The sequence below is a fragment of the Urocampus carinirostris genome, unplaced genomic scaffold, assembly GCF_059441175.1.
Source record: "Urocampus carinirostris isolate Australia breed hairy pipefish unplaced genomic scaffold, RoL_Ucar_1.0 HiC_scaffold_21, whole genome shotgun sequence".
Lineage (NCBI taxonomy): Eukaryota > Metazoa > Chordata > Actinopteri > Syngnathiformes > Syngnathidae > Urocampus > Urocampus carinirostris.
The window spans coordinates 234,968-254,216 of NW_028283128.1; the positions used below are offsets into that span (position 1 = coordinate 234,968).

Here is a 19,249-nt window from a genome sequence, read left to right on the forward strand (position 1 = left end):
GAGGAATCTGCCACACTAAACTGTGGAACTTTGGAGGCCTGCCTCACTGAGATAAAAGAGTGGATGTCACTCAATTTCCTGCGTCTTAACCCTGAAAAGACTGAAATGTTAGTTATTGGTCCTTCTAAGTCCCGTGACTTATTCTCTAAAACCGCAGTGAACTTGGACAATTGCCACATCACACAGAGTGACTCACTTAAAAATTTAGGTGTCATTTTCGACCCTGATCTGTCCTTTCAAACACATGTGAAGAAAATTACTAGAACCGCTTTCTTCCATCTCCGTAACATTGCTAAAATTCGTCCTATACTTTCTCAGTCGGATGCGGAAATCATAATTCATGCGTTTGTTACCTCCCGTCTCGACTACTGTAAAGCACTACTTTCCGGTCTTCCGATGACCAGACTCAAGAGTCTTCAGCTGGTACAAAATGCTGCAGCGAGGCTTTTAACAAGGACAAAAAAGTACGATCACATCACCCCAATTTTCTCTAACCTGCATTGGCTCCCTGTTAGCCTAAGATGCGATTTTAAGGTTCTCCTACTACTATACAAAATCATACATGGACTTTCCCCCTCATATCTTTCAGATCTGATCTACCCCTATGTCCCGGTCCGAAGCCTTCGTTCCGAGAGCGCCGGTCTCCTGGTGATCCCAAGAGCCAAGAAGTGTTCCGCTGGTTCGAGAGTGTTCTCCATCCGGGCACCGGTGTTGTGGAATGCTCTTCCCCCTGAGATCCGATCTGCAACCTCAGTGGAAATGTTTAAATCTAGGCTTAAAACTCACTTCTACTCTATAGCATACGAGTAACCTGATCTTATATGTAATAACTTGTGAAGCCCTTAGAGACTAATTGTGATTAAGGGCTATACAAATAAAAATGACTTGACTTGAAATGACTTCCACAGGACATTCTACAATGGCCTTTAGGTTGGGTGGAAAAAACAAGAATTACTTAATGCTGGTTTATTGCCAGGTCAAGTCAAGTCAAGTCACATTTATTTATATCGCCCTTAATCACAAAAATGTCTCAAAGGACTGCACAGGATTACAATTACACAATTACCTGATCTTAAACCAACATGCGGGCAAGGAACAACTCAAAACCTCAGCGTGAGGAAAAAGAGAAACCTTGAGAAGGGACCTCACAAGTAGTAATCCCCCTTTCAGGATGACCAGGGTGAATTACATTTAGCATTACAGTACACAAACATAGTAAACACTAGGTAACACGTTGAAAATTTGTCCCGAAGGTGCATGACAGCAACGACGCTCCCAGCCTGTAAACCATTCAAAAAAGTTTATGACGGCCACGACGCAGCTTCCCATCTCTGCCAGCTGGTAAGTGCAGGCGTTAACATGCTTCTGGTCCGCTAACTCATCTCAGATCGTCCTTCTTCGTATCACCACCAGGCAGGCAGTCGGAAAAGGACAGGACAATACAAAATATGAGGTGGGCATCAATCATATACTTTGGAATAGAAGTATGTCTTAAGTCTTGATTTAAAAACTTCCTGTACAAAAACAACTGTGTATAGGGTGCTATACATAAAGAAAACATTATTGGTGGGTTGAGTTCCTGCTCCTCTCAACTTACTATTGGTGATTCTGTCGGTTCAGGTGGGGTGAATGACGCCACCAATACTTGTGGATCAACGGATGGCCTACCACGGAGAACTGCATGCATGGCCTCATAAAAATGCCAGCTTGATGCCGTCTGTTTGAGGAGTTGTTGAATGTAGAGGATGGAAGGGAAGTGAAAGTCGAGGCGTTCGGTGGTATGGGAAGAATGTCCATGTTGGGTGATTTAAATGTGAAGCCTGTGGAAATATGGGAGGTGCAAGAGGCAGTAAAAGAAATGAAAGAGGGGAAGGCGCCTGGGTTGGATCGTTGTACTGCTGAATGCTTGAAAAAAGGTGGCATGATTGACTGGTTAGTACTCTTGTTGAATGTATGCTTTTTAAGTGTTGTGGTTCCTGTTGATTGGTGTAGTGCATATGTGGTGCCATTGTATCAGGGTAAATGTGATAAGTATGATTGTAGCAATTCCAGTTATTTTAGTTTGTTTTCTGTAAGCTGTATGGAAGAGTCTTTATTAAGAGAGTAGGAGGAAAAACAGATGAGGTGGTGATGGAGGAGTAGAGTGGTTTCAGGAAAGGAAGCAGATGTGTGGATCCAGTTTTTGTAGTAAGACAGGTGTTTGAGAAATATTTTGCAAAAGGTGAGGATGTTTGTTTAGCTTTCCTGGACTTGGAAAAGGCGTATGACAGAGTCGATAGAGAGGCATTGTGGCAGGTAATGGTAATGTATGGAGTGGGTGGAAAGTTGTTGGATGCATTGAATAGTTTTTATGTGAACAGCAGAGCATGAGGAGGAGTAGGGAGTGAGACAAGTGACTGGTTCCCTGCGTTGACTGGTGTGAGACAGGGGTGTGTGATTTCACCATGGCTGTTTAATGTGTACATGGATGGAGTGGTGAGAAGAGTGAATGCAAGAGTATTTGGCAGAGGTGTAGAGATGATGGATAACAGTGGAACGGTGTGGCAGGTAAGTCACTTGTTGTTTGCAGATGACGCTTGTGGCTTATTGTGAGGAAAAATTGAGAAAGTTGGTAATGGAGTTTGGAAGGATGTGTGATAGGCGTAAGTCATGTGTGAATGATGGGAAGAGTAAGGTGATGAAGTGTTCACGTGATGGAATGGGGCAAGGCGTTGGAAACAAGGTTGAATGGACAGGTGCTGGAAGAAGTTGAAAGCTTCAGGTACTTGGGTTGTTATGTGGCTGCAGTTGGAATGGAGTGCGAGGTATTGCACAGAGTGAACCAAGGAAGCAAGGTTTTGGGTGCTCTGAGGAAGGTGATGAGTAACAACAGTATGAGTATAGATCAGGGGTCAGCAACCTTTTCTGTGCGGCGTGCCACTTTTTAAATTTCCTTGTAATTCAGTGTGCCACACCAAGATTAATGACTTGCACAACAACCCTTTTTGAACCAAGGTAACTTTTATCTATAAAAAAGTTCCGTGTCACACCATCCGTCAAAAATGTTTGAAAATTAAGTTATGTCAAATATTTCAATGTACTACCTCATAAGCAGATAATTAGTATATAAAAAGAAGAAAATAAGACTTAATATAAAAAATAATGATGCGCTTTATGTTTTTATTTTTTACAGTAAAATCTTAAACCACTTTGTTAAACAAATTACGTTATTAAATGTACTGTGCTACCTCAAGAGCAGATAATTAGTACATAAAAAGTATATAAAAATCTACTGTCACCTACTGATATGGATGACTATTACAGCTCCTCATCTGAAGAGTGCAAAAATACTGAATACATTTTTGGAAAGATAAAATTCCAGCAGCACACTGGTATACCTGACCTATTTATCTTCCACTGTTCTTGTTCATCAATTAACTAAAATATGAATGTGAACAACATGTGGAAAGGCCTGTAGCCATTCTGACTTCAACTTTTTACCACAAGAATTAACCAGGATCAACCATTCGTCATCAACTATAAACTACAATCAAAAAACAAATAATATGGTCAGCTACTATACCATTCATCAATGATATCTTGTTGTAGAAAATATCAAAACTTGAAATAACAGCAGCAATAAAGAAGGCACGCGCACGCACACACCCGCGCGCGCGCACACACACACACACGCCCACGCGCGCGCGCACACACACACACACACACACAAAAGCTTCTTTAAAATATTCGCCATCAGTAAATGGTTTTCCGTGCTTTGCTATTCAGTGAGCAATTTGTTAGATAGCTTCAGTCGTGGTGTTTTTAGCAGTGACAAAGGTTTTTAGTGTCTGTGTTTGTTTACTACCTGGACACAGCGCGTTTTAATGTCTCGGCCTTGAATTCAATGTTCAATTTTCGTCTCGTAATGACGTTTAACACTTGATGCGCTCTCGGGGCATAATGCACAAAGAGCACGGTCACTTTTTGCACAAAGCCCCAGTCATCTGTCCACGCTGATGGAGAGAGCGCGATCTTGTTATGCCGAGAAATGCATCCCTGCCGAGTTTTGCATCCCCTAGCTACTATCACCACTTTTACCTCGTTTTATCTCACTTTTATATCACTTTTCGGGATCGTGATGGCAAACATAGAACCAAAACCACTTCGTCTTGCATTTGTTGGGAATGTAATAAAATTTAAACCATTTCTGCTTTGTATTTGTTGTGAATGTAATCGAACGGTAATGCACACCGTATATAAATTACTTTTGAGCAGGTAACATGTTTATTTTGCCTTTTTCTACTCAAATCGCTCGTATTGAAACTGTTATGCACTCTACCATAAAGCTTATTTCAGCATAATAAGCTTTATGGTAGATCATAACAGTTCTCAAAAGTGATTTTTATATTGATCCATATATAAGGCGCACCGGATTATAAGGCGCATAGTCATATAGTAAAAATCGGATTTTATGTGCGCCTTATAGTGCGGAAAATACGGTAAATGTTTTTGAGATGAAGTGTTTGAGGAGTATGTTCGGAGTGACAAAATTGGATGGATTGAGGGTTAAGGGTTATTGTTCTATCTTCGTTATTCATTAGCCATTATCCGTTATCGGTCAGTTCATAATACGCTACAAAACCAAGGCGCCGGGACACTTACTCTCAGCCAAAAGGCCGAGCTAAGGTCCTAGCCCCAAAACCTTGCTGCGATCATTGCGAATGCACCGCTTCCGGAAGTACTGTAATACCGGGCAGATGCGTGGAGTGGACAGAGCAAGCTCTTATTCCATCTCCGGGATACAAAAATCAAATCATAAGCAAGGGCCATTTTGTAAATTTAGTAATTGTAACTGAACATGAAGTACACAGCCCAAAAACAACAGCCATGCCGACACCTATAGCAGAACATCCTGATGCTCATATCCTGCATTTTTTTGTTTTTTTGGTTTGAACAAATTTATTGACACTAATAAGTGAAAACAATCATGACAATCTCAACAGCAATTAAGCACATTCACAATATTCTATTTCAATATGACGTTTAACTGCAAACACAATGTGAGGTTTGAACAACCCTTCTCGAAAATCTTAATAGCAACCAAGCATATTCACAATTTCATTATATAACATCTTTGTTAGTGTCAATAGATCCGTCCAGGCCAAAGTCGATTGTTTTTGGTCTGAACAAATCCACCGACACCAACAGCAGCAAAGCAAACACGACAATCTCAACAGCCATCAAGCATATTCACAATTTTGTTATATCTGACAATATGACGTGACGATATGACGTTTTAACATTTTTCCCTGACATTTTCAACATCAATTGAACAATTTCAGAGTTATTATCTTTTAACAGTAGTTAACCAACGTGTAAAGGGCAATACTATTGTGCAAGGACATAGCTCTGCCATCCCACCCTCCCAAGCAGCATCCTTCCACACCTATAGCAGAACATCCTGATGCTCATATCCTGCATTTTTTTGTTTTTTTTGGTTTGAACAAATTTATTGACACTAATAACAGAAAACAATCATGACAATCTCAACAGCAATTAAGCACATTCACAATATTCTATTTCAATATGACGTTTAACAGCAAACACAATGTGAGGTTTGAACAACCCTTCTCGAAAATCTTAATAGCAACCAAGCATATTCACAATTTCATTATATAACATCTTTGTTAGTGTCAATAGATCCGTCCAGGCCAAAGTCGATTGTTTTTGGTCTGAACAAATCCACCGACACCAACAGCAGCAAAACAAACACGACAATCTCAACAGCCATCAAGCATATTCACAATTTTGTTATATCTGACAATATGACATGACGATATGACGTTTTAACATTTTTCCCTGACATTTTCAACATCAATTAAACAATTTCAGAGTTATTATCTTTTAACAGTAGTTAACCAACGTGTAAAGGGCAATACTATTGTGCAAGGACAAAGATCTGCCATTTCACCCTCCCAAGCAGCATCCTTCCAGTCCTCTGTGTGGGTCCTCTCCCTTCTTACTTCTACTTTCCACAACCCAGGCCGTTGCTGCCGGGACCCCCACAGTGTAGCTCCGGTTCCCCCTTCCGGGTGGGTGCAGACGATTCTTCTTCATGGCTGCGTCCTAGGCCCGCCGCTCGCAGATTGTATGGTATCTGCAGCCATTTGGAGCACAGCCATGGGGGATCTGCCTGCACTTCCATACTAGCAGGTTTCTGGAGGTCCAGATGGCGTCCTTGATGGCGGCGAGAGTGAGCCAGTCCCTGGCAAAGTCGTTCCGAGACCTCCTCGACCGACTCACCCCGTAAAGCACGTACTGTGCATCAGGGACCTCCCCTGCTGGCAAGTCCGGGAACTTTCCTAGTTGGTCGGCCATTGTCCACAAGTCCTCAGCAGCATTGCACTCACAAAAAAGGTGCCTCACCGACTCCTGGGCGCCACAGCCAGGTCGAGGGCACATCGAAGTCGCTGACATTCCTCGGTGGTGCATTACGGCTCTGACTGGGAGAACCTCATGAGCCACCATCCATGACAAGTCTCGTAGTCTGTTTGGGAGGGCAGGACGATTCACGTTGCTCCAAACCGTTGTAGGTTCGCCAAACGCAAGCCCCCGCACAGGACTTACTGTTGCACGCTCTTGCACAATAGCAATAAGGGCCCTGTGGTTTTGTTAAGAGTGACATTCTTGTGTTTCCAAATCTAATTTCTTTAAAAAATCTCGAATAAAGAGATGTGTTGGTGGCAAGTTAAATGAAACTGGAATCAAACGATTGTTTGGTTCAAGCTTTAGCTTCCGCAAATATGAGCCCATCCAAAACCGGGTCATCGCTTGACTTTTCGGGTTGTTGGGTGGGCCCACAGCGTTTTGGAAGTGGAGAGAGACATATTTGCTTCCCAGGAAAAGCTGGAGGTCAGGCTCTCCTTTCCCCCCTTTTTCCTTTTTCTTTTTCATTGTATCTCTTTTTATCCTTTCCCACTTTGAGCCCCAGACAAAGTGAAAGACGGCTCGGTCCAGTTGTAACAGCACGTTTCTTTTGGGCATAAAAACTAAACTTATTGACAAAAGCAGTGGGACCATGATCGCTTTGATGATTAGGACCTTCCCCTCTATTGTCAGTTTTCTTAGTGACCAAAAAACAAGTCTTTGCTTAAGGGGCCGGTCACACAGACATTTGCGGCTGAATCACAGCCAGAAATTTCTGCCTTTGAGGCGGACGCCATTGGACGCATTAAGATCGCCATTCAGACGAGATACAGCGGTGCTTAACACGCAGTCGGAAATTCGCGCGCGGGTGTCAGCACGAAATTATTAGGCACTGCTCAAGTCTTCAGAGCGCGGGCACACAGACTTTCACGAGCGTACTGAGGCTGAACCACGGCCATAAATTTCTGACCGTGAAGCAGATGCTGTTGAGCACTGTTGGACGTTTTGAGACCGCCATATAGATGAGATAGAGCAGTGCTTTACTCGCGGTCGGAAATTTTCACGTGGTTGGCCGCGTTCAAAACTTTTGAGCTGCTCAAAAGTTTGAGCACGTGTTAAACCGCGTGCCGCACACGTGGTCAACACGAGGTAATGACGCAGAAATGACGCGGAACGACGTGCTCTGGCCGCGGCCAGGGCGTGCTTACACATGGGTAGGACGGGAAATTTCAGCGGGTAATCGTGGGTGGAGCATGGTAATAGCATGTTCTGCGCCTGTATCGCGGTGTTATTACGTGAAATTAGCGTGTTACGCGTGTGACAGTCAAACGCCACACGTCATTTGTGCTCGTGACGTCAAGGGGGTGAACATGGATCCCCGTCAGCGTAGTTTCTCTTCATTTCGAATAAATCTTTCGGTGCATTCACAGCAAATCTTTAACTCTGGGACCTTAGCTTAGCCTTTTGGTTGAGAGTAAGAGTCCCGGCTCCTGAGCTTTGTAGCGTATTATAAACTGATCGATAATGGATAATGAATAAAGAAGATAGAATAATGGCACAGGTTTGGTCCGGATCAACCAAGTCTCCCAAGACTACAGACATTCGTGTTGCTAGAAGCTTGCTGAAAATTTTACAGTCCACGTTTAAAAGCCTTATGGGTCGCCAGTTTTTTAAGTCAATTTTGTCTCCTTTTTTGTGCAATAGAGTAACTATCCCTATTCTGAAACTGTCTGGCATGTTGTCTCGAATGGAAAATTCGTTAAAAACAGTAATCAGATCTGGTGCTAAAATATCCCAAAAAGTCCGGTAAAATTCGAGGTTGCCCGTCCTCCCCGGGTGATTTGCCTTTTTTCATAGTCTTTATGCAATCATTCAGTTGGTCCTGGGTAAAGTCCGATGTTAAAAAGGGGTCTTGACGCACTGATCTTGAAATATGATCTAATACATGCCCCATTTAATTCTCATGTGTTTCTTTCTTTTCATATAATTTTTTGTAGTAGTCTTCAACTAATTTGGTTATTTCACTACTTTCCTTTGTTATTTGCCCGTTTTCGTTTTGAAGTTTAAAAAGCCCCTCATTTTTGCTCATAATTTTTTTTTAAAAGTAGCGTGTACATTTTTCCCCTTCTTCTATTTCTCTTTCTCTGCTTCTTATTATGATGCCTTTGCTCTTTATTTCCGCCAAAGCGTTTAGTTCTTGTTTGGTCTCTTTGATTTCATCATTAAAGTCCATCCCCTTTTCTGTTAGGATGAAATACCTCTTCTTTGTAGTCCCGACATGCGTTTCATCTCTTTAAGTTTCTTGTTTTTCCCTGCATTTCTAAAAAAGGTCTGTGTTCGTTTCTTTGTCATTTCCCGCCATTGTGCTCGTGAATCATACGAGTCTTGAAGGGTCTGCCAGTCTTTGTACAGCTCCCTGTATTGTGCGGCTAGAGCCTCATCCTCCAGCAGGGAGCAGTTTAACTTCCACAGACCCTTCCCAACAATCATACCTGAAGGAAATGAGAGGGAGCAGGACAGTAGCAAGTGATCCGAAAAAAAAAAACAGGAATTAATCTTGCATCACTTAGTGCTAAACCCCTTGTAAATATGTAGTCTATTCGAGAGGCTCTGGCATTGTCACTACTGAACCAGGTGAAGCCCTCCTCTCCTGGATGTATGGATTTGAAACAGTCCTCCAGTTTAAATGTCCGGCACATGTCTTGTAATAGAGTTGATGTTTTATCTACTTTAAACTCCTCATTGGTCCTCTTTCTATCCTTCCTACTTAGGATGCAATTAAAATCTCCCACGATTAGTGGTTGATGGCCTAGCATATGCGACTGAATGTCCTCTAAGAGTTCGTACCTGAGTTGTCTGTCGGCATGGCTGTATATGTTAATGAAGATAAAATCATTCCCTATATAAGAAAGTCTTGCTAAGATTGCGCGTCCGTCTCTCATCAAAGTACTCCCCTTTATGATGAGTTGAGGGTTGTTTATTAAATGGCTACCCCATCGTTACGGTTATCATTCGAGCCACTCCATAATGACGGATATGGCCAAATCTCTTCCCACTGTTTATAATTTTTTAGAAAGGGGATGCAGCATTCTTGTAGTAAAACACATCCGTTCTGATAGTTTTTAAGAACGATAAAACACTGTGAGCCTTAACCTTTGATCTCACACTTCTCACATTGATAGTAGAGAATGTAATGTTGATGATTGTTGTTAAAGTATTTAAACTACTTAGACAAAACCGGGGGATCCGAGTCCATTCTTTGGTGATCATCGAGAGTGTCACCTGTGTGATCTCACACTTCTCACATTGATAGTAGAGAATGTAATGTTGATGATTGTTGTTAAAGTATTTAAACTACTTAGACAAAACCGGGGGATCCGAGTCCATTCTTTGGTGATCATCGAGAGTGTCACCTGTGTAAGACACATCATTTAAGAGCAGTACCTCATTTGGAGACTCACCGGGGAAAACTCTGGAATCCTCTGACTCTCTGTCTGTGGTTCCAGGTCTTCCCCTTTTTTCTGGGTTAGGGGGTGAGCCAGAGGACCTATCAAGGGGTCTCTAACTTCCCTGCCCACAAAGGGTCAGATTTTTTCCCTCCCCTACTTCCTCCGGCTCAACTTCATACAGTTCCCTTGTGGGCTTTTTCATCGGCAATCGGCTTTCTTCTAAATCTCTTCTCTTTGTTTCCGGTGTTTTCACCACCCCCAATTTTGTCTTACTTTTACCCCTCTTTCCAGTGCCCGTATGGATTTTTGGAGAGTCGTTCGCCTTTTCGATTCATTTGTCTTCTCCAAATCCCAGCAGTGGCGTAGCAAACAAATTTTCTAATTTGGACTCTCTTCCAGGCCCTTCCTGATTAATATGTGTTTTTGGAGTGGCAGTTGCCTTTTCTATTTGTTTGTCTTGTCCAAATTCAAGTATTTTATGAGAAATCGAATTAGAATTCTCAGGTCCTTCCTGATTCAAATTTGATTCTCTGGTCTCTCCTCCAGGGGTTTTGGTAGGGACATCTGTATTTTCAATTTGTTTGTCTTGTCCATTTTCTTTGTGCATTTCTTGATCAAATTCATTGGGTATTTCCATAACTTTATTCATTTCCTGTTCATCTTCATTGGGTATTTCCATAACTTTATTCATTTCTTGTTCGTTTTCATTTGGTATTTCCATAACTTTATTCATTTCATTGTCTTTGTTATCTTTATTCATTTCATTGTCTTTGTTACATTTATTCATTTCATTATCTATGTTGTCTGACATCATTTAATTGTCTTTGTTGTCTTTGCTAACTGCCTTCCTAGCTTTCAATTTGTTAGCAAACGATTTCGGGCAGTTTCTATAGAGGTGGTTCGTTTCTCCACAGAGGTTGCATTTTCTGCTATTGATACATTCCTCAAAGGAATGTCCAATTGTCCTGCACTTTCCACAAAAAATTCGACCACATACCTCAGCCAGATGCCCATGCTCACCACATTTGCGACAGAGATTCGGTTGCCCTTGATAGTGGATAAAGCCACGGTTTTCCCCCAGGAATATAGTCGACGGGAGGTGTTTCAGTCCCTGAAAGCCCTGAGGATCTTGCCATTGTTGGACGGGTACCCTCCAGGCACCAGTCCAATAGCCTTTCTCATCCCTCACCTTCATAGCCTGGTCTTTTACCGAGCAGTATCTACTCAACCAATAACAGACGTCATCTGCACTCACCACCTCACTAAACATTCTGACAATGACAATCTTGTTAGCATTATCAGTCAGCTTCTCCACTGTAAATCCAGAAAACTGGGGCCTCACTCCCTCAAAGCGCCGTTACAAAACTTACATCAAAGCCCTTGCCAGAAGGCATTTTTATGACAGCATGTATCTCCTCCTTTTTAAACTTCAGAAGCTTTTCAATAAACTTGTTAATAAAATCCAGCCTTGACATTCCCTCCGAAATTACCACAACATCTTTGAGCAAGAATCGTACGCAGTTATGTCTCCGCCCGCCGGTATAATGCCCGGCCATGGCAGGACTCGGCTGCTTTACTTCTAGCAATGTCAAAATGGTTAGAATTGTAAAATTAATAATTATAATAATAATAATAATAATAATTTCCTTTGTATTGTCATTCTTTGTAACAATGTACACAGAACGAAATGTCGATACACCTGACCCGTTGTAGCGAGTCGATGCAGCCGCAGCCAGAGGGCGCCGCCATTATACCAATTAGGTATGTCTCGGTCGAGCCCCGAACCAGCGACCTCCCAGTCTCAAAGCGGGCACACTACCAACAACACACTTAAAACCGACACCAATGAGAGTATAAACGCATAGAACGAGCAGTACTAACCTGATGCGTCCGCCATCAAAGCCAATAATAATGTTTGAACGCATAGAACGAGCATTGCTAACCTGATGAAAACAAACAGTGTGAGGTTTGATCAACTTCTACGCTTTTATCCCTGCGAGCGTGTTAGGTGTAGCGTGGTGGTACCTTTCACAGACACGGTTTGGGATGAAAGTTACATTATTATTATTAAAGCTTTGAAAACTCTCTCGGTGTACCGTCTTTCTTCGTAAATATGTGTAACCATGTATAATATGTATTTGCAACTGTATATTTTTGTCATGTATTTATTTGTATTTATTTTGGACACTTGTTCTGATAAGTCTTGGACTGACCAATTAAAAAGAAGGAGCGTAACAGAATTTATGGGAAGTAGGGACCAGTAAAGGTGAGTGTTTGTGGACACCGCAGACCAGGGTGCATATATATTTTTCCCACCCTTACCTTTGGAAATATACACTTTTTTTCCCTTGGATTACTTTCAACGGGTACCTGGACTTTGCAGGTCTGCATCAAACGATAACAACCGGTATCATTTTCCGTTGAATCAGCCATTTATGAGAATCTAGATGTGTCGGCATGTGACGGTCAGGACCTTGATCCCCCCCTCCACTTAAAACAAACGTTTCAACCTAGTGGCTCAGAGGTGTAATATGATATGTCTGACAATTAGCAAGCAACAGAGAAACATCAAATCTATACAAGTTCTCACCGTTAAAACTGTTCAGTTAAAAAGGACTTCTGTTCTCAATGTGGATACATGCGGCTAATATACCGGTGCGGCTTGTGTATGTAATAAATCTGTTTTCCTCCCGAAATGTGGGGGGTGCGGCTTATAATCAGGTGCGCCTTATAGTCCGGAATTTATGGTAGGTAGGTAGGTAGGTAGGTAGGTAGGTACGGCGGTCGGTCAGTCGGTCGGCCGGTCGATCGGTCAGTCGGTCGGTTGGTCCTAATATAATTATTGATTTATCAGGATTCGAATTTGTGCCAAAAAGTACAAGAAGACATTCTTTGAAAGATGATGAACGCTCTGTGAAAGATAGCTGAAAGTATCAAAAGGCAGCACATATGAAAAAAATCTATTTGCCGTAATGGGGACACAGCTAATTAAAACATGACAGGATAATGGAGTCATTTTTTAAATGGACACATTTTCCGAGCTGGAATAAAGATTCCTGTGGTGGGGAAAGCAACAACCTATCAATGGATTACAAGTGGACAATGAGGCACTTCGTTGCATGCAACGAACCTTCTTATGGAAAAATAAATTACAGACAGATACGGAAGTTACTGGCATGGAACTTGAAAAACTATACGTCACAGTCCGTCACATCAAAACTGAGACATTAAAGACATTAAGGGCTAAGCGTCTGGACTTAAAGTGACGTTGGGTCATGCAAATGATCAAATGTTTACATACTTAAGGAAAAATTGTTGAATTATAATGTTTAACTCACCCACTGTTGCAAAATATACATAATTGCTAATTATAAATGAATAGTCGGAATAATGTCAATATGTACTGGGTAGAATCATTTCAATTTTATTTTATTTTGGGAAATTAAAATAAAAAAGGAAAAAATCTTTATATATTATGCAGCTTCTACCAAATAAAGTGATTATGATTTTTAAATTACCTTAAAAAATATTTTTACAGAAACCGTTGTATTGTGTATTTGCTACAGAATTCGCTCACCATTATTACAATTTTGGGGAAACCTGTTTGTGTTGTTTAACATAACAAACACATTTTAGAAGATCTTACATATTTGGCAGATTCACTAGCATCAATGTAATTATGAAGAAACATGAAATAGGAAGGGCAGCACGGCAACGCAGTGGCTAGCGCATCCGCGGCACACTTCTGAGGTCACGAAATCAAACCTTCCTGTGTGGAGTTTGCATGTTCTCCCCATGCTTGCGTGGGTTTCCTCCGGGCACTCCAGTTTCCTTCCACATCCCAAAAACATTCATGTCAGGTTAATTGAACGGTCTGAAATTGTCTCTATGTGTGAATGAGCGAGTGAGTTGTCTGTCCCTGTGTGCTCTGCTACTGGCTGGCAACCAGTTCAGAGTGTCCCTTTCCCACTGCCGGAAGATGGCTGGGATGGGCTCCAGCACGCACGCCACCTTACTGAGGATAAGCGGTGCAGATAATTGATGGATGGATGGATGTAATAGGAAAAATACTTTTGACTTTGATTAGACTATCAAAGGCACTAAGCATTTACATTTGTTGAGTTGTACAATCAGAACCCTGTAATGAGAATTACAAAATACTGATATAAGGTGCTTATATTCAATTCAACTGTTTTAATTGTCATTGATATCAACGTTGGAAAAAAATTTATTGCAACGAGATTAGGCATGGCACTCCAGGGTAAACAGGAAATTAAGACTTTAAAGAGAGGGGAAAAAGATGAAAAGACTGTCAGAATAGAAAAGCAAAAATATTTACAAAGTAGTGTTTAGAGACTAGCCTAAGATAATAATGCAATGTTTATGAATGAAAAAGAATAATGCATTGTAACAATAGTGCAATCAAAGGGTTTATATTGATATTTGGTGACTTCAATTGGGTAATTTTGATGATGCTATTGTAGTAGACAAGCAAATCAGTGACTTAAACAGCATAACCAGGCCAGTTTCTTTACTTATTTGAGACATAAAAAAACATATTCACAATAGGACTATTTGGCAACATTTTCCTTTTGTAGAATCATTTGAGAATTGGATGTTCGTTCTAAAGTATAAGAATTTAGTGTACAGCCTAACAAGGCAAATGCAATTTTCATTTTAAATTGCTGATACTGTACGACAGGGGTCAGGAACCTTTTTGACCCAAAGAGCCATAAAAGCAAAAAATGTTTTAAAAAGAAATTGAGGGAGCCACATCATATATTTTCAGACAAAATTGAAAAAAACTGCCAAACACGCTCCCTAGACAAAAGTCAATTCTTCAGCACATTTTATTTCACTGTGTGTCATTTGATGATTTAATCAAATGTATGAAATGATAATAATGCCAAATCCTGTGTCCCAAATCAATGTAAATATGCCATTTACAATTCAGTTAAGAGTGTTGAGGCAATTTTTTTTCCATGAAATTTGTCCTTAATAACGGTTTCAAAACAATGTGCATGCAAAGTTATTTTGTAAAAATGTCACAAATTACTGCAAACGATAAGCATATAATCATATTCACTTTCGGTGTAGACTGCACTGAGCGAGAGAGAGAGAGAAGGAAGTGCCTTGCGCTGTGTGCAGGGATCCGCCCACCTGTACTGCTCACCCAATCAAAGTCGTTTGCCAGCGTTTTTATTCATCAGTTTAAATGGTTTCTTATCGAACTTCTCCATTAAGTTGTTTCGGCTCTATATGGACCAATATTGGGACGAAATCACTTGACTTTGGAACGCCACAGAGAGATGTGCAATAGTTACATTTTATTTCAGAGCCATATGTACTCATGAAAAGAGCCATATATGGCTCCCGAGCCATAGGTTCCCTACTCCTGCTGTACGAATTAGAAAATTAAAAAAAATAGCTGTTAGGACAGAATATTTGTCCTGACTCCCTCACCCACATTGTACAAAATAGATTGCAATTACAGTCTATGTGATTTTTTTATTATCAGGTATGACTTGTTAACCTGACTGCCCATTTTGCACATCTGGTTAGCTACTCTTCTTGCACTATCGGCACTATGGTAAAATACTATACGTAGCCAAAATACAATACAACTTTATTTATATCTGTACATTCAAGGAAACTGTGGGGGTCAGATGCATCGACATTTCGTTCTGTATACACGTGTACTAGAATGACAATAAAGTAGATCTGAATCTGAATCTGAATTTCTAAGATCCTGGTTTTTAACGGGGCAACATTGTTCTGAACTTGGCAAAAAAAACAGGCAAAATATGGGAATACTAAGCCTATGAGGCGGCTGAATCAAGACTTCCCTAGATTATCATATCCAACTGGGTTGGTCCGCACAGACCCAAAAGGAGATTTGTGACACCTTTTCTGATTACTAAGCATCACTTTATTCTTCACCAGCATCAGTTAAGAAAGCTGCTGGGGTGGTATCCACGGCCTAAGCTAACCCTGGTGGTAATAAGCAGTGCAGAAAATGAATGGATCTGCAATTGGCAAGCATATAAACCAATCTCCCTCTTAAACACCGACTTAAACATTCTATCAAATGTTCCTGTTATCCGGCTGCAGTAAGTAATTCCTACACTAATAGACCCAGATCACAATGGCTTAATGTCTGGTTGTCATTCCTTTGACAATGCTAGATGTTTAATAAACAACATCAGTTCATCATCAGAAACCAAACAAGCTGAAGTAGTTCTCTCGCCAGATGCAAAAAAGGCATTTTACTGTGTAGAGTGGATCTACCTCTTTTTATTTCTTATGAAGTTGGGATTAATTCAGATTTTAAATCAATGGTAAAGCATATTTACTCTTCTTATCTTGCAAAAAATTAAACAATTCATTAATATTAACCCTTTACTGTTTCTGTCAAATTTCCCTAAAATTCGATTCCAAGACATACCCAGAGTAAATTGATTGTTGTTCTTGAACCCTTTGGAAAATATGCTTTTGGTCTCTTTAAAAAGGTAGAACTAAAGCCCTAAAAACTTTGCATTGGAGTATTTTACTTTAGTCAATTTTTGAAACATTGTGAAAGAGTTTTAAGTCATTCCATGATTGCCCATTCATACACAATCACACCTAAAAATGGATTCAGAGTTGCATTTACCCATGTTTATTTTCAATACAGGCCCTCATTGGTTGTCACAGGCTAAGGACCGTGCAGAAAAGCTCGACATTGAACAAGAGTGGTGTCAATCAAAATGTCATATCGGAAATCATATGACAAGTCTGTTTATTTTTAAAGGGTTATGGAGCAAGACAGATTACAACAACGATCTTAAAACAATACAGGAATGCTTTCAGGTGGATTTTTTTGTAATCTGTCAGCATTACCATGCGTTTTGGAGTAATATCTTACATGGTTGGACTCACTGGACTGTCCTGAATGTAATAAGAGGAATCGTTGGCTAACTATGAGAACTATTTATCTGTGAGCTATGTATGATTTTCGAATATCTTGTTTCAGGCTTGTGATGAGTTAATTTTGAAAATGGTGTGAAGTCCGTCTCTTTTCCTCTATTTTGTGGTACCCATCAAGGATGACACATCTTGCATTTCCTTTCACACTCTCTGACGAATCTTAAGCACTGTGGCTTTGTAAAAAAGAGACGTTTCAAGGAATCTCCCGCTTGAATTTTATTAACACATTTTACCTTTATACTCATGACCTTTTGCTTTACATTTCAAACCCAAATACAGTGGTACCTCTATATACGAGCACCTTTAAACACGAGAACTTTGAATATACGACTTTTATTTGTAACAAAAATTTTCCTCACAATACGAACGATATTACAAGCTCTGAGCATTCCCAGAGGCTACCACTAGAGACTAGAAACCGCTCATGCATGCACTTCCCACTAACAAGTTGAAAGAAAGTCAAAAAAGAGCTGCAAAAAGCATGTGTGTTCATTTTTTTTAAAGTTACAGTACATTTAGTAAGTGCTTATGTATCATCAACAGTTGTGCACCATCAGTCCTCTCACACCCCTCTCCCTGCACCCCTACGTTACGGTGACTCCACTCATGGTACGTGCTCTTAATAAACTTGCAATTCAAGAGTATTATCCCACTTATCTTATTACTGTGTTTGCTATGTTGAATAACTTTCTTAATGTGATTGTAATGATCAGGAATATGTGTTTATTGGCCCCTTATGGTTAACTTGGATTATTTTGGGGGGTCAGGAACAGAACAATTAGTTTTTAATTATTTCATAACAGGAAAATTCACCTGTTAAACAAGCCACACGAGCTATGATCACAATCCTGAACCGAATTAGGGCTGATATGAAGAGGTACCATGTCACTTCCTGCAATTTTGGATACAGACTGAACTTACATAAATATGAATACGTTCCCATTAACCCCTTAACCGCAAGCCGTGGGACTGTTGAGAAGCAAATGTGTCCATACGATGTCACCAGTCACTCAAAGACATCATCCCACATGTAATTGGAAAGCTTAAATTCTTGGATTCAAGATATACTGACCATTTCGAAACGTACTCATCACAGAAAGGTCACCAACAGTCTGAAACAAGATCCCCAAAAACTATAAATCCTGCATAGTTCACTAGTAATGTCCCCTGTCAGTCAGATAATGATACAAATCTCCGCAACATGCTCTTGATATATCCACGAGAGTCCAGTGAATCTAACCTTATAAATAGTTTACTCCAAAACACACAATAATGCCGACAGATAAATAAACATGCCGAAAATAATGTCGGCATCATTGGACTTTATTTTTTGCAACCCATCTGTTTTGCCCCATAATTCTAGTTTAATTGAACAGACTTGTAAAATTATTTCCAATATGGCAGTTTCCTCTGAACTTTTGATTGACACGGGGGCCTGTATTGATAAGACCGACATTGTCCCTTTTATCTCTGAATATCTTAAGCCAGCAATGAATTATTTAAATTATTATTGACACATTGGTTATCCAAACGAAATTCCCAAATCAAACGTATGCAATGTTACAATGTGTATTCAAAGCGGAGCCAAAAATAAACGCATGCAATGTTACGATGTGTATTAAAATCGGAGCCGAAAATCAACGTGAGTTAATGCAACACTGTATACATTTCTACACAAATTTCTACACGGTTTAAGAGGTTTAGAGCTGTGCATTTGTTATCTCCAAATGGCCAGAAACATAACCTCAGAAAAATGTATTGAACAAAAAGTATAGTTTTTTTTGATATTGTGAACAAATTCGACCAGGAATAAGGTAAGGCTTTTTGCTTTTGTTACAGCTTTTTTTCCAGTGACGATGCCCATGCTACTGTCTTTTGCAGGCATGTAATAGCAAAAAAAAAACATTTAGGCGAGAAGGAAAACCCTCTATTTCTGTGTGTTCAAACTAAGATTATTTAATCTTAATAGCACTTGCAGTACCTATTTCAGTTGGGGACAAATCTTCAGAGTGTTATCGTTCAAAAGCGACCAAAACCGTCCATATTATCTAAAGGGTTCAAGAACAGCATCCAAACTACTTTGGGTATGTCTTAGATTGGGATTTGAGGCAAATATTAGAGGATTGCGGGCAGCTCCGCGGCGCAGTGGTTAGCGCGTTTGCGGCACAGTTCTGAGGTCGTGGGTTCAAATCCAGCTACCAACCTTCCTGTGCGGAGATTGCATGTTCTCCCGTGCTTGTGTGGGTTTCCTCCGGGCACTCCGGTTTCATACCATTCCAAAAACATGAATGTCAGCTTAATTGGCTGGTCCAAATTGTCTCTAGGTGTGAATGAGCGAGCGAATTGTCTGTCCCTGTGTGCCCTGCAACCAGATCAGGGTGTCCCCTGCCCACTGCCCGAAGATGGCTGGAATGGGCTCCAGCACCCCC

The 19,249-nt window shown here is 40.6% G+C and overlaps 1 pseudogene; it reads right to left on the bottom strand.

Moving 5' to 3' along the window:
- Positions 1–4,695: 4,695 nt before the first annotated feature.
- LOC148345886 (U2 spliceosomal RNA) lies at positions 4,696–4,826 on the bottom strand (annotated as a pseudogene).
- Positions 4,827–19,249: the final 14,423 nt, after the last annotated feature.